The 13,422-nt window shown below is 38.7% G+C and overlaps 1 non-coding gene across 1 annotated transcript; it reads left to right on the forward strand.

Moving 5' to 3' along the window:
- Positions 1–4,213: 4,213 nt before the first annotated feature.
- Positions 4,214–4,287, forward strand: TRNAN-AUU (transfer RNA asparagine (anticodon AUU)). Its single transcript has one exon. It is a non-coding gene; the product is annotated as a tRNA-Asn (tRNA).
- The last annotated feature ends 9,135 nt before the right edge of the window (positions 4,288–13,422 follow it).

Below are 13,422 nucleotides of genomic sequence, written 5' to 3' on the forward strand. Positions count from 1 at the left end.
TGAAATAATACAAGTTGACACCAGGAAACATTAACGCCACTGCTTCCTTGCTGCTTTCTCATGTGGAAGTCTGTTTAATGTGAAAACAAGGTGATATCTAATTAGCACACAGGTAAGGAATTAAGAAAATCTTTATTTAAGGGTGAAGATGTTTCTCACAAATTTGTTGACCCAATGCATCATTGAAATTCAAGCTGGAAAGATGATTTTAATATATCACTTGTACATTTTGTATTGCTCTTCTGGTGACAATGTAGTTTGTTTTTGTCAATTACCATTTTAATAATAGGGTAAAGAAAATGAAGTGGATTTTTGAAAGAAAACAATACTGTCAATATACTATTAAAACAAATTAAAATGGTAAAAGTTATTGTACTTTAAGTAAAAATAAAAGAGACAAAATATCAATCCCAGTTTTGGATTACTTTAATTAACAAAAAAAAATGCATATAGCAGAGGATAGTTTCAATCTGCCTACCTCTGGGTTATGGGCCCATCATGCTTCCATTGCAGTACTCTGCTGCACATGTAAGTGCAAGAGATCCTGAAGCACTCACTCATCATGGGAAAGTACCAATGTGTTTCTTCGTTGGTTGATGGAAGAAACATCTTACAAAAACTCTCCAGATTATTGACTTTTTAAAGTTTTTCTAGGAAACGTTTTAGATGAATGCTTATTAGCCTTTGTCAGTATGGACTTTTGCAAAATGTCTCTGTGGCGCAATCAGTTAGTATGTACGGCTATTAACCATAAGGTTGGTGGTTCAATCCCACCCAGGGACCTAATTTCCCTTGTTATCAGATTTTGGTGATCTTTAAGTAGACAAGTCAAAATTTCAAACCCCCTGTTACGGTGTAGGGTACCTGGCCTTCTCTGATGTAATCAGAGTTAGATTTGATTCAGTGATTTTATAAAAACAGCTAGGAAGCACAATTTAGCAGTGGGTTGCAGAGAAAAAAAATATGCTGGCAGAAAAATCCAATTGAGTGATTAAACAGCTCTTCATTTTCTGGCTTTATTTTTATGCTAACAAATTTGTTCTCTGAAAAGTGTCCACAAAGCCAAGTCTCTGATTAACACCTTTGTAAGGATGGTTTTTCACCTATTACTAAATTAAACTTGCTTCATTGGAAAGGCAGCAAGATGCATCCTCATTTCAATGTCTACTGAAATAATACAAGTTGACACCAGGAAACATTAACGCCACTGCATCCTTGCTGCTTTCTCATGTGGAAGTCTGTTTAATATGAAAACAAGGTGATATCTAATTAGCACACAGGTAAGGAATTAAGAAAATCTTTATTTAAGGGTGAAGATGTTTCTCACAAAATCGTTGCCCCAATGCATCATTGAAATTCAAGCTGGAAAGATGATTTTAATATATCACTTGTACATTTTGTATTGCTCTTCTGGTGACAATGTAGTTTGTTTTTGTCAATTACCATTTTAATAATAGGGTAAAGAAAATGAAGTGGATTTTTGAAAGAAAACAATACTGTCAATATACTATTAAAACAAATTAAAATGGTAAAAGTTGTTGTACTTTAAGTAAAAATAAAAGAGCCAAAATATCAATCCCAGTTTTGGATTACTTTAATTAACAAAAAAAAATGCATATAGCAGAAGATAGTTTCAATCTGCCTACCTCTGGGTTATGGGCCCAGCATGCTTCCATTGCTGTACTCTGCTGCACATGTAAGTGCAAGAGATCCTGAAGCACTCACTCATCATGGGAAAGTACCAATGTGTTTCTTCGTTGGTTGATGGAAGAAACATCTTACAAAAACTCTCCAGATTATTGACTTTTTAAAGTTTTTCTAGGAAACGTTTTAGATGAATGCTTATTAGCCTTTGTCAGTATGTACTTTTGCAAAGTGTCTCTGTGGCGCAATCAGTTAGTATGTACGGCTATTAACCAAAAGGTTGGTGGTTCAATCCCACCCAGGGACCTAATTGACCTTGTTATCAGATTTTGGTGATTTTTAAGTAGACAAGTCAAAATTTCAAACCCCCTGTTATGGTGTAGGGTACCTGGCCTTCTCTGATGTAATCAGAGTTAGATTTGATTCAGTGATTTTATAAAAACAGCTAGGAAGCACAATTTAGCAGTGGTTTGCAGAGAAAAAAAATATGCAGGCAGAAAAATCCAATTGAGTGATTAAACAGCTCTTTATTTTCTGGCTTTAATTTTATGCTAACAAATTTGTTCTCTGAAAAGTGTCCACAAAGCCAAGTCTCTGATTAACACCTTTGTAAGGATGGTTTTTCACCTATTACTATATTAAACTTGCTTCATTGGAAAGGCAGCAAGATGCATCCTCATTTCAATGTCTACTGAAATAATACAGGTTGACACCAGGAAACATTAACGCCACTGCATCCTTGCTGCTTTCTCATGTGGAAGTCTGTTTAATGTGAAAACAAGGTGATATCTAATTAGCACACAGGTAAGGAATTAAGAAAATCTTTATTTAAGGGTGAAGATGTTTCTCACAAAATCGTTGCCCCAATGCATCATTGAAATTCAAGCTGGAAAGATGATTTTAATATATCACTTGTACAGTTTGTATTGCTCTTCTGGTGACAATGTAGTTTGTTTTTGTCAATTACCATTTTAATAATAGGGTAAAGAAAATGAAGTGGATTTTTGAAAGAAAACAATACTGTCAATATACTATTAAAACAAATTAAAATGGTAAAAGTTATTGTACTTTAAGTAAAAATAAAAGAGCCAAAATATCAATCCCAGTTTTGGAATACTTTAATTAACAAACAAAAAAATGCATATAGCAGAGGATAGTTTCAATCTGCCTACCTCTGGGTTATGGGCCCAGCATGCTTCCATTGCTGTACTCTGCTGCACATGTAAGTGCAAGAGATCCTGAAGCACTCACTCATCATGGGAAAGTACCAATGTGTTTCTTCGTTGGTTGATAGAAGAAACATCTTACAAAAACTCTCCAGATTATTGACTTTATTAAGTTTTTCTAGGAAACGTTTTAGATGAATGCTTATTAGCCTTTGTCAGTATGTACTTTTGCAAAGTGTCTCTGTGGCGCAATCAGTTAGTGTGTACGGCTATTAACCAAAAGGTTGGTGGTTCAATCCCACCCAGGGACGTAATTGACCTTGTTATCAGATTTTGGTGATATTTAAGTAGACAAGTCAAAATTTCAAACCCCCTCTTATTGTGTAGGGTACCTGGCCTTCTCTGATGTAATCAGAGTTAGATTTGATTCAGTGATTTTATAAAAACAGCTAGGAAGCACAATTTAGCAGTGGTTTGCAGAGAAAAAAAATATGCTGGCATAAAAATCCAATTGAGTGATTAAACAGCTCTTAATTTTCTTGCTTTATTTTTATGCTAACAAATTTGTTCTCTGAAAAGTGTCCACAAAGCCAAGTCTCTGATTAACACCTTTGTAGGGATGGTTTTTCACCTATTACTAAATTAAACTTGCTTCATTGGAAAGGCAGCAAGATGCATCCTCATTTCAATGTCTACTGAAATAATACAGGTTGACACCAGGAAACATTAACGCCACTGCATCCTTGCTGCTTTCTCATGTGGAAGTCTGTTTAATGTGAAAACAAGGTGATATCTAATTAGCACACAGGTAAGGAATTACGAAAATCTTTATTTAAGGGTGAAGATGTTTCTCACAAAATTGTTGCCCCAATGCATCATTGAAATTCAAGCTGGAAAGATGATTTTAATATATCACTTGTACATTTTGTATTGCTCTTCTGGTGACAATGTAGTTTTTTTTGTCAATTACCATTTTAATAACAGGGTAAAGAAAATTAAGTGGATTTTTGAAAGAAAACTATACTGTCAATATACTATTAAAACAAATTAAAATGGTAAAAGTTATTGTACTTTAAGTAAAAATAAAAGAGCAAAAATATCAATCCCAGTTTTGATTACTTAAATTAACAAAAAAAATGCATATAGCAAAGGATAGTTTCAATCTGCCTACCTCTGGGTTATGGGTCCAGCATGCTTCCATTGCAGTACTCTGCTGCACATGTAAGTGCAAGAGATCCTGAAGCACTCACTCATCATGGGAAAGTACCAATGTGTTTATTCGTTAGTTGATGGAAGAAACATCTTACAAAAACTCTCCAGATTATTGATTTTTTAATGTTTTTCTAGGAAACGTTCTAGATGTATGCTTATTAGCCTTTGTCAGTAGGCACTTTTTGCAAAGTGTCTCTGTGGCGCAATCGGTTAGTGTGTTCGGCTATTAACCGAAAGGTTGGTGGTTCAATCCCACCCAGGGACCTAATTAAACTTGTGATCAGATTTTGGTGATATTTAAGTAGACAAGTCAAAATTTCAAACCCCCTCTTATGGTGTAGGGTACATGGCCTTCTCTGATGTAATCAGAGTTAGATTTGATTCAGTGATTTTATAAAAAAAACAGCTAGGAAGCACAATTTAGCAGTGGGTTGCAGAGAAAAAAAATATGCTGGCAGAAAAATCCAATCGAGTGATTAAACAGCTCTTCATTTTCTGGCTTTATTTTTATGCTAACAAATTTGTTCTCTGAAAAGTGTCCACAAAGCCAAGTCTCTGATTAACACCTTTGTAAGGATGGTTTTTCACCTATTACTAAATTAAACTTGCTTCATTGGAAAGGCAGCAAGATGCATCCTCATTTCAATGTCTACTGAAATAATACAAGTTGACACCAGGAAACATTAACGCCACTGCTTCCTTGCTGCTTTCTCATGTGGAAGTCTGTTTAATGTGAAAACAAGGTGATATCTAATTAGCACACAGGTAAGGAATTAAGAAAATCTTTATTTAAGGGTGAAGATGTTTCTCACAAATTTGTTGACCCAATGCATCATTGAAATTCAAGCTGGAAAGATGATTTTAATATATCACTTGTACATTTTGTATTGCTCTTCTGGTGACAATGTAGTTTGTTTTTGTCAATTACCATTTTAATAATAGGGTAAAGAAAATGAAGTGGATTTTTGAAAGAAAACAATACTGTCAATATACTATTAAAACAAATTAAAATGGTAAAAGTTATTGTACTTTAAGTAAAAATAAAAGAGACAAAATATCAATCCCAGTTTTGGATTACTTTAATTAACAAAAAAAAATGCATATAGCAGAGGATAGTTTCAATCTGCCTACCTCTGGGTTATGGGCCCATCATGCTTCCATTGCAGTACTCTGCTGCACATGTAAGTGCAAGAGATCCTGAAGCACTCACTCATCATGGGAAAGTACCAATGTGTTTCTTCGTTGGTTGATGGAAGAAACATCTTACAAAAACTCTCCAGATTATTGACTTTTTAAAGTTTTTCTAGGAAACGTTTTAGATGAATGCTTATTAGCCTTTGTCAGTATGGACTTTTGCAAAATGTCTCTGTGGCGCAATCAGTTAGTATGTACGGCTATTAACCATAAGGTTGGTGGTTCAATCCCACCCAGGGACCTAATTTCCCTTGTTATCAGATTTTGGTGATCTTTAAGTAGACAAGTCAAAATTTCAAACCCCCTGTTACGGTGTAGGGTACCTGGCCTTCTCTGATGTAATCAGAGTTAGATTTGATTCAGTGATTTTATAAAAACAGCTAGGAAGCACAATTTAGCAGTGGGTTGCAGAGAAAAAAAATATGCTGGCAGAAAAATCCAATTGAGTGATTAAACAGCTCTTCATTTTCTGGCTTTATTTTTATGCTAACAAATTTGTTCTCTGAAAAGTGTCCACAAAGCCAAGTCTCTGATTAACACCTTTGTAAGGATGGTTTTTCACCTATTACTAAATTAAACTTGCTTCATTGGAAAGGCAGCAAGATGCATCCTCATTTCAATGTCTACTGAAATAATACAAGTTGACACCAGGAAACATTAACGCCACTGCATCCTTGCTGCTTTCTCATGTGGAAGTCTGTTTAATATGAAAACAAGGTGATATCTAATTAGCACACAGGTAAGGAATTAAGAAAATCTTTATTTAAGGGTGAAGATGTTTCTCACAAAATCGTTGCCCCAATGCATCATTGAAATTCAAGCTGGAAAGATGATTTTAATATATCACTTGTACATTTTGTATTGCTCTTCTGGTGACAATGTAGTTTGTTTTTGTCAATTACCATTTTAATAATAGGGTAAAGAAAATGAAGTGGATTTTTGAAAGAAAACAATACTGTCAATATACTATTAAAACAAATTAAAATGGTAAAAGTTGTTGTACTTTAAGTAAAAATAAAAGAGCCAAAATATCAATCCCAGTTTTGGATTACTTTAATTAACAAAAAAAAATGCATATAGCAGAAGATAGTTTCAATCTGCCTACCTCTGGGTTATGGGCCCAGCATGCTTCCATTGCTGTACTCTGCTGCACATGTAAGTGCAAGAGATCCTGAAGCACTCACTCATCATGGGAAAGTACCAATGTGTTTCTTCGTTGGTTGATGGAAGAAACATCTTACAAAAACTCTCCAGATTATTGACTTTTTAAAGTTTTTCTAGGAAACGTTTTAGATGAATGCTTATTAGCCTTTGTCAGTATGTACTTTTGCAAAGTGTCTCTGTGGCGCAATCAGTTAGTATGTACGGCTATTAACCAAAAGGTTGGTGGTTCAATCCCACCCAGGGACCTAATTGACCTTGTTATCAGATTTTGGTGATTTTTAAGTAGACAAGTCAAAATTTCAAACCCCCTGTTATGGTGTAGGGTACCTGGCCTTCTCTGATGTAATCAGAGTTAGATTTGATTCAGTGATTTTATAAAAACAGCTAGGAAGCACAATTTAGCAGTGGTTTGCAGAGAAAAAAAATATGCTGGCAGAAAAATCCAATTGAGTGATTAAACAGCTCTTTATTTTCTGGCTTTATTTTTATGCTAACAAATTTGTTCTCTGAAAAGTGTCCACAAAGCCAAGTCTCTGATTAACACCTTTGTAAGGATGGTTTTTCACCTATTACTAAATTAAACTTGCTTCATTGGAAAGGCAGCAAGATGCATCCTCATTTCAATGTCTACTGAAATAATACAGGTTGACACCAGGAAACATTAACGCCACTGCATCCTTGCTGCTTTCTCATGTGGAAGTCTGTTTAATGTGAAAACAAGGTGATATCTAATTAGCACACAGGTAAGGAATTAAGAAAATCTTTATTTAAGGGTGAAGATGTTTCTCACAAAATCGTTGCCCCAATGCATCATTGAAATTCAAGCTGGAAAGATGATTTTAATATATCACTTGTACATTTTGTATTGCTCTTCTGGTGACAATGTAGTTTGTTTTTGTCAATTACCATTTTAATAATAGGGTAAAGAAAATTAAGTGGATTTTTGAAAGAAAACAATACTGTCAATATACTATTAAAACAAATTAAAATGGTAAAAGTTATTGTACTTTAAGTAAAAATAAAAGAGCCAAAATATCAATCCCAGTTTTGGATTACTTTAATTAACAAACAAAAAAATGCATATAGCAGAGGATAGTTTCAATCTGCCTACCTCTGGGTTATGGGCCCAGCATGCTTCCATTGCTGTACTCTGCTGCACATGTAAGTGCAAGAGATCCTGAAGCACTCACTCATCATGGGAAAGTACCAATGTGTTTCTTCATTGGTTGATAGAAGAAACATCTTACAAAAACTCTCCAGATTATTGACTTTTTTAAGTTTTTCTAGGAAACGTTTTAGATGAATGCTTATTAGCATTTGTCAGTATGGACTTTTGCAAAGTGTCTCTGTGGCGCAATCAGTTAGTGTGTACGGCTATTAATCAAAAGGTTGGTGGTTCAATTCCACCCAGGGACGTACTTGACCTTGTTATCAGATTTTGGTGATCTTTAAGTAGACAAGTCAAATTTCATACCCCCTGTATGTAGGGTACCTGGCCTTCTCTGATGTAATCAGAGTTAGATTTGATTCAGTGATTTTATAAAAACATCTAGGAAGCACAATTTAGCAGTGGGATGCAGAGAAAAAGAAATATGCTGGCAAAAAAATCAAATTGCGTGACTAAACAGCTCTTCATTTTCTGGCTTTATTTTTATGCTAACAAATTTGTTCTCTGAAAAGTGTCCACAAAGCCAAGTCTCTGATTAACACCTTTGTAGGGATGGTTTTTCACCTATTACTAAATTAAACTTGCTTCATTGGAAAGGCAGCAAGATGTATCCTCATTTCAATGTCTACTGAAATAATACAGGTTGACACCAGGAAACATTAACGCCACTGCATCCTTGCTGCTTTCTCATGTGGAAGTCTGTTTAATGTGAAAACAAGGTGATATCTAATTAGCACACAGGTAAGGAATTAAGAAAATCTTTATTTAAGGGTGAAGATGTTTCTCACAAAATTGTTGACCCAATGCATCATTGAAATTCAAGCTGGAAAGATGATTTTAATATATCACTTGTACATTTTGTATTGCTCTTCTGGTGACAATGTAGTTTGTTTTTGTCAATTACCATTTTAATAATAGGGTAAAGAAAATGAAGTGGATTTTTGAAAGAAAACAATACTGTCAATATACTATTAAAACAAATTAAAATGGTAAAAGTTATTGTACTTTAAGTAAAAATAAAAGAGACAAAATATCAATCCCAGTTTTGGATTACTTTAATTAACAAAAAAAAATGCATATAGCAGAGGATAGTTTCAATCTGCCTACCTCTGGGTTATGGGCCCAGCATGCTTCCATTGCAGTACTCTGCTGCACATGTAAGTGCAAGAGATCCTGAAGCACTCACTCATCATGGGAAAGTACCAATGTGTTTCTTCGTTGGTTGATGGAAGAAACATCTTACAAAAACTCTCCAGATTATTGACTTTTTAAAGTTTTTCTAGGAAACGTTTTAGATGAATGCTTATTAGCCTTTGTCAGTATGGACTTTCGCAAAGTGTCTCTGTGGCGCAATCAGTTAGTATGTACGGCTATTAACCATAAGGTTGGTGGTTCAATCCCACCCAGGGACCTAATTGACCTTGTTATCAGATTTTGGTGAACTTTAAGTAGACAAGTCAAAATTTCAAACTCCCTGTTATGGTGTAGGGTACCTGGCCTTCTCTGATGTAATCAGAGTTAGATTTGATTCAGTGATTTTATAAAAACAGCTAGGAAGCACAATTTAGCAGTGGGTTGCAGAGAAAAAAAATATGCTGGCAGAAAAATCCAATTGAGTGATTAAACAGCTCTTCATTTTCTGGCTTTATTTTTATGCTAACAAATTTGTTCTCTGAAAAGTGTCCACAAAGCCAAGTCTCTGATTAACACCTTTGTAAGGATGGTTTTTCACCTATTACTAAATTAAACTTTCTTCATTGGAAAGGCAGCAAGATGCATCCTCATTTCAATGGTAAGTCAACCTTCTTGCCCTATGTTCCCTGTCAACGGATGAAGACGCATCATTATCTACCGCAGTCATTTTGGCCCAATAGATATGCAAGAAGTTTAGATTCCCCTTTCTTTGCAGGTAGAGGAAGGAAAAGGAAGAGGTCTGTAGCCTCTTCAAGATCGCAGGACCAGAGATTGTCCTCTGCTTCTGCCAAATCCACTGCATGACACTGGGGCTTTCTTGCAGGAGCCCACACCAGTGGGGGCACGTCTAAAACTCTTCAGTCAGTTCTGGATTCATTCGGACCTGGACTCGTGGGTTTTACAAATAGTGTCCCAAGGGTACAAACTGGGGTTTCAAGACGTTCCCCCTCACCGATTGTTCAAATTGGCCTTATTCAGCAGGGAGAAGGTTTTTATTCAAGCCTCTTCGTGGTCCCGAAGCCGGACGGCTCAGTCAGACCAATCTTAAATCTGAAATCCCTCAATTTCTTCCTAAAGAAATTCAATTTCAAGATGGAATTTCTCAGGGCAGTGATCTCCAGTCCGGAGGACGGAGATTTCATGGTTTTGGTAGACATAAAGGATGCCTACTTACATGTTCCCATTTAGCCACTGCCTCAAGCTACCTAAGGTTTGCAATTCAGGATTGTCATTACCAATTTCAGACATTGCCGTTTGGTCTGTCCACGGCTCCGAGGATTTTCACCAGGGTGATGGCGGAAATTATGGTTCTCCTTCGCAAGCAAGGAGTCACAATTATCCCGTACTTGGATGATCTCCTGATAAAGGCGAGATCCAGGGACCAGTTGGTGCAAAACATTGCACTCTCCCTGACAGTTCTTCAACAACATGGTTGGCTCCTAAACTTGCCAAAATCGCAGTTGGTCCCAATGACGCGGTTGTTGTTTTTGGGAGTCATACTGTTAGGCGCCAGGGTCCGCTTGATGGTCTGCGCGGCCCGGCGCCTAGCAACTAGAGACGCCGTGCACGTACAGCCGCCGGCTCCCTAGCAACGCTAGACGCCGGGCGCGCTGAGCCGCACGGACCCTAGCAACGGGGACGCCACTGGCGGACCGCGTTCCCCGTTGCTAGGCTTTAGGAAATTAAGATATTCACCTGCTCTCTGGCCGTGCAGCAAGGCAGCTGCACGGCATTTATTCTAATCAGCCTTTAGCAGCTGATTGGAGGACTCCTTGTTAAATACACTCCCAGGGCTTCTCACAGACGCCGGTAATAGCTTCCTGCATGCTGCCTTTGTTTGCTGAGAGTCTGTTTCCAGTCCTGCTGTATCCGGTCATTCCAGTCCGCAGAAGTCCGGTATTCGGGAGTTGTCATCTCATCCCAAGAGGTCGTTTGGTTCCCTGGAGTCCTGACTGATCACCGTTTTATATCCAGTGGTGTTCGTGAGTTGCGGCTCTGCCGTGTGTTGCGGCTCAGCCGCTTTACCTTTTATATTTTGTGTTTGGAGCATTTGCGGAGGGTTCCGCTTCCACAAGTCCTCTCTGGTACTTGGCGGTGCCGGGTAGGAGAATTGGACAAGTGGATATTTTGGTTGTCCTTTTTCCTGGCGGTTTCTCCGCACATATTATAGTTTTGAGTTTGCTTAGCCCCTGGCCTGGTTGTTTAGTTAGAGGGCCTCTTGTTATCACCCTGTCTCAGGTTTCCCTTTGTCTCTCATTAAGACCGGGGGGCATCGAAGTTGGGCAGACATAATCCGCCCTTCAAACGCGGCTGCCAAGGGCTCAAGAAACCATAGTCTCGCAGGGGATTTCTGACAACACGGGTGAGACAACAGAGTTAGGGCGCAAGGGGCTATTTTCCTGTCCTGCTCCCTTCCCCAGCATTCCGTTCCAGTGCTCCAGTCCTTGCCATAAGATCTTCTCTGACCAGAGTGCTGGAATCATAACATTATTACCGGCCATACCAAAACTTAAAATTAAACGGGGTTTAATTTTTTCTCATTCAGTTTTGTGAGAGTTTATCGGCCTCATGAATCCAACAGGTTTAGGGCCAAATCCTGGTCAGCTCTTAGTCAGCCAGATTCAAGAACTTACTCAGATGGTTCAGGATCTTTCTCTTCGGGTGAAGTCGCAGGAAGATCTTTTGCGAGCTTCCCCAAGGGTAGTCCATGAACCAAAGATGCATTTGCCTGACCGTTTTTCTGGTGATAGAAAAGAGTTTTTTTAATTTTAAAGAATCCTGTAAACTTTATTTTCGTTTAAGACCGACTTCCTCGGGTACTGAATCTCAGCGGGTCGGGTTTATTATTTCTTTGCTCCAGGGGGATCCTCAGACCTGGGCATTTGGTTTAAGAGCAGAGGATCCGGCATTGTTGTCAATTGACGCTTTTTTTGAGTCTTTAGGGCTCTTGTATGATGACCCTGATAGAGAGGCGTCCGCTGAAAGTCAGTTGCGCGCTCTCAGACAGGGTAGAAATCCTGCAGAGGTTTATTGTACGGAGTTTCGCCGTTGGTCGAACGACTGTGGCTGGAATGACCCAGCCCTGCGCAGTCAGTTTCGCCTCGGCTTATCAGAGTCTATAAAAGACAGTCTCCTTCAGTACCCCGCTCCTGAGACTCTCGATAAACTCATGGAGCTTTCTATTAAGATTGATCGTCGTCTCAGAGAGCGGAGGGCTGAAAAAGGAGCACCTGTAAGGTCAAGTCCGTGTGTATATTCCATTCCTGAAGACGTAGAGGAGACCATGCAGATGGGTCTCTCCCGGCTGTCTCCTGAAGAAAGAGCCAGAAGGCAAAATTCTGGTCTTTGTCTGTACTGTGGGGGTAAGGGACATTTTGCTCGTAATTGTCCGAACAAGTCGGGAAACGCTTTGACCAGGTGAATTGTGAGGGGGTTCACCTAGGTCTGCAGCTTATCTCCTCGAATAACTCCCTTTTAGTCCCAGTTAAAGTTTCCTTTGGCAGCCTCAGTTCTTTGGTGTCGGCTTTTGTTGACAGTGGAGCTGCAGGAAACTTTATGGATTTAACTTGGGCTAAGGCCTTAGGCATTCCTCAGTTACCTTTGGGTAGGTGTGTCACCATGCATGGCTTAGATGGGAGTCCGCTGTCTAATGGGATTATTTCTCTCCGTACACCCCCTGTACTACTTACAGTAGGAGCTCTACATTCCGAGAAAATCGAGTTCTTTCTTACACATTGCCCAGCAGTTCCAGTTGTTCTGGGTCACCCTTGGCTGGCCTTTCATAATCCCACCATTGATTGGCGGTCGGGGGAGATTTCACATTGGGGTACTTTTTGTGATAAGGAATGTATCACGTTTCCAGTCAGAGTAGCAGCTATCATTCCAGAACTCATTCCGGTGGAATACCAGGAGTTTGCTGATGTTTTCTCCAAAGGCAATGCGGACATTCTGCCTCCCCATCGGCCTTATGATTGTGCTATTGAGTTAATTCCTGGTGCCGCATTGCCAAAGGGAAGATTATATGCATTATCCGGGCCAGAAACTGCGGCTATGAATGATTATGTAAAGGAGAGCCTTGAGAAAGGATTTATTAGACCATCAAAATCTCCTTTAAGTGCAGGCTTCTTCTTTGTGGAGAAAAAGGATGGCTCGCTTAGACCTTGCATTGATTTTAGAGCCCTGAATAAGATCTCAGTTAAAAACACCTATCCTTTGCCGTTGATTTCTGTACTCTTTGATCAGTTACGTTCTGCTGTGATTTTTTCTAAAATTGACCTTAGAGGAGCGTACAACCTCATCCGAATTAAATCTGGAGATGAGTGGAAAACGGCCTTCAGTACTCAGTCGGGTCACTACGAATACCTGGTGATGCCGTTCGGCCTGTCCAATGCTCCGGCAGTTTTTCAAGACCTCATTAACGATGTGCTCCGTGACTTCCTAGGGAAATTCGTGGTCGTTTACTTAGACGACATCCTGATTTTTTCTAAATCAATGGAACAACATGTTACCCAGGTGCGTCTGGTTCTTCAAAAGTTATGTGAGAATCATTTATATGCCAAGCTGGAGAAGTGTGAGTTTCATGTCACGGAAGTATCTTTTTTAGGGTACATAATTTCCCCTCAGGGATTTTCCATGGAACCAAAGAAACTCCAGGCCATCCTTAGTTGGGCGCAACCCACC

This window comes from Pseudophryne corroboree, unplaced genomic scaffold (genome assembly GCF_028390025.1).
Source record: "Pseudophryne corroboree isolate aPseCor3 unplaced genomic scaffold, aPseCor3.hap2 scaffold_817, whole genome shotgun sequence".
Lineage (NCBI taxonomy): Eukaryota > Metazoa > Chordata > Amphibia > Anura > Myobatrachidae > Pseudophryne > Pseudophryne corroboree.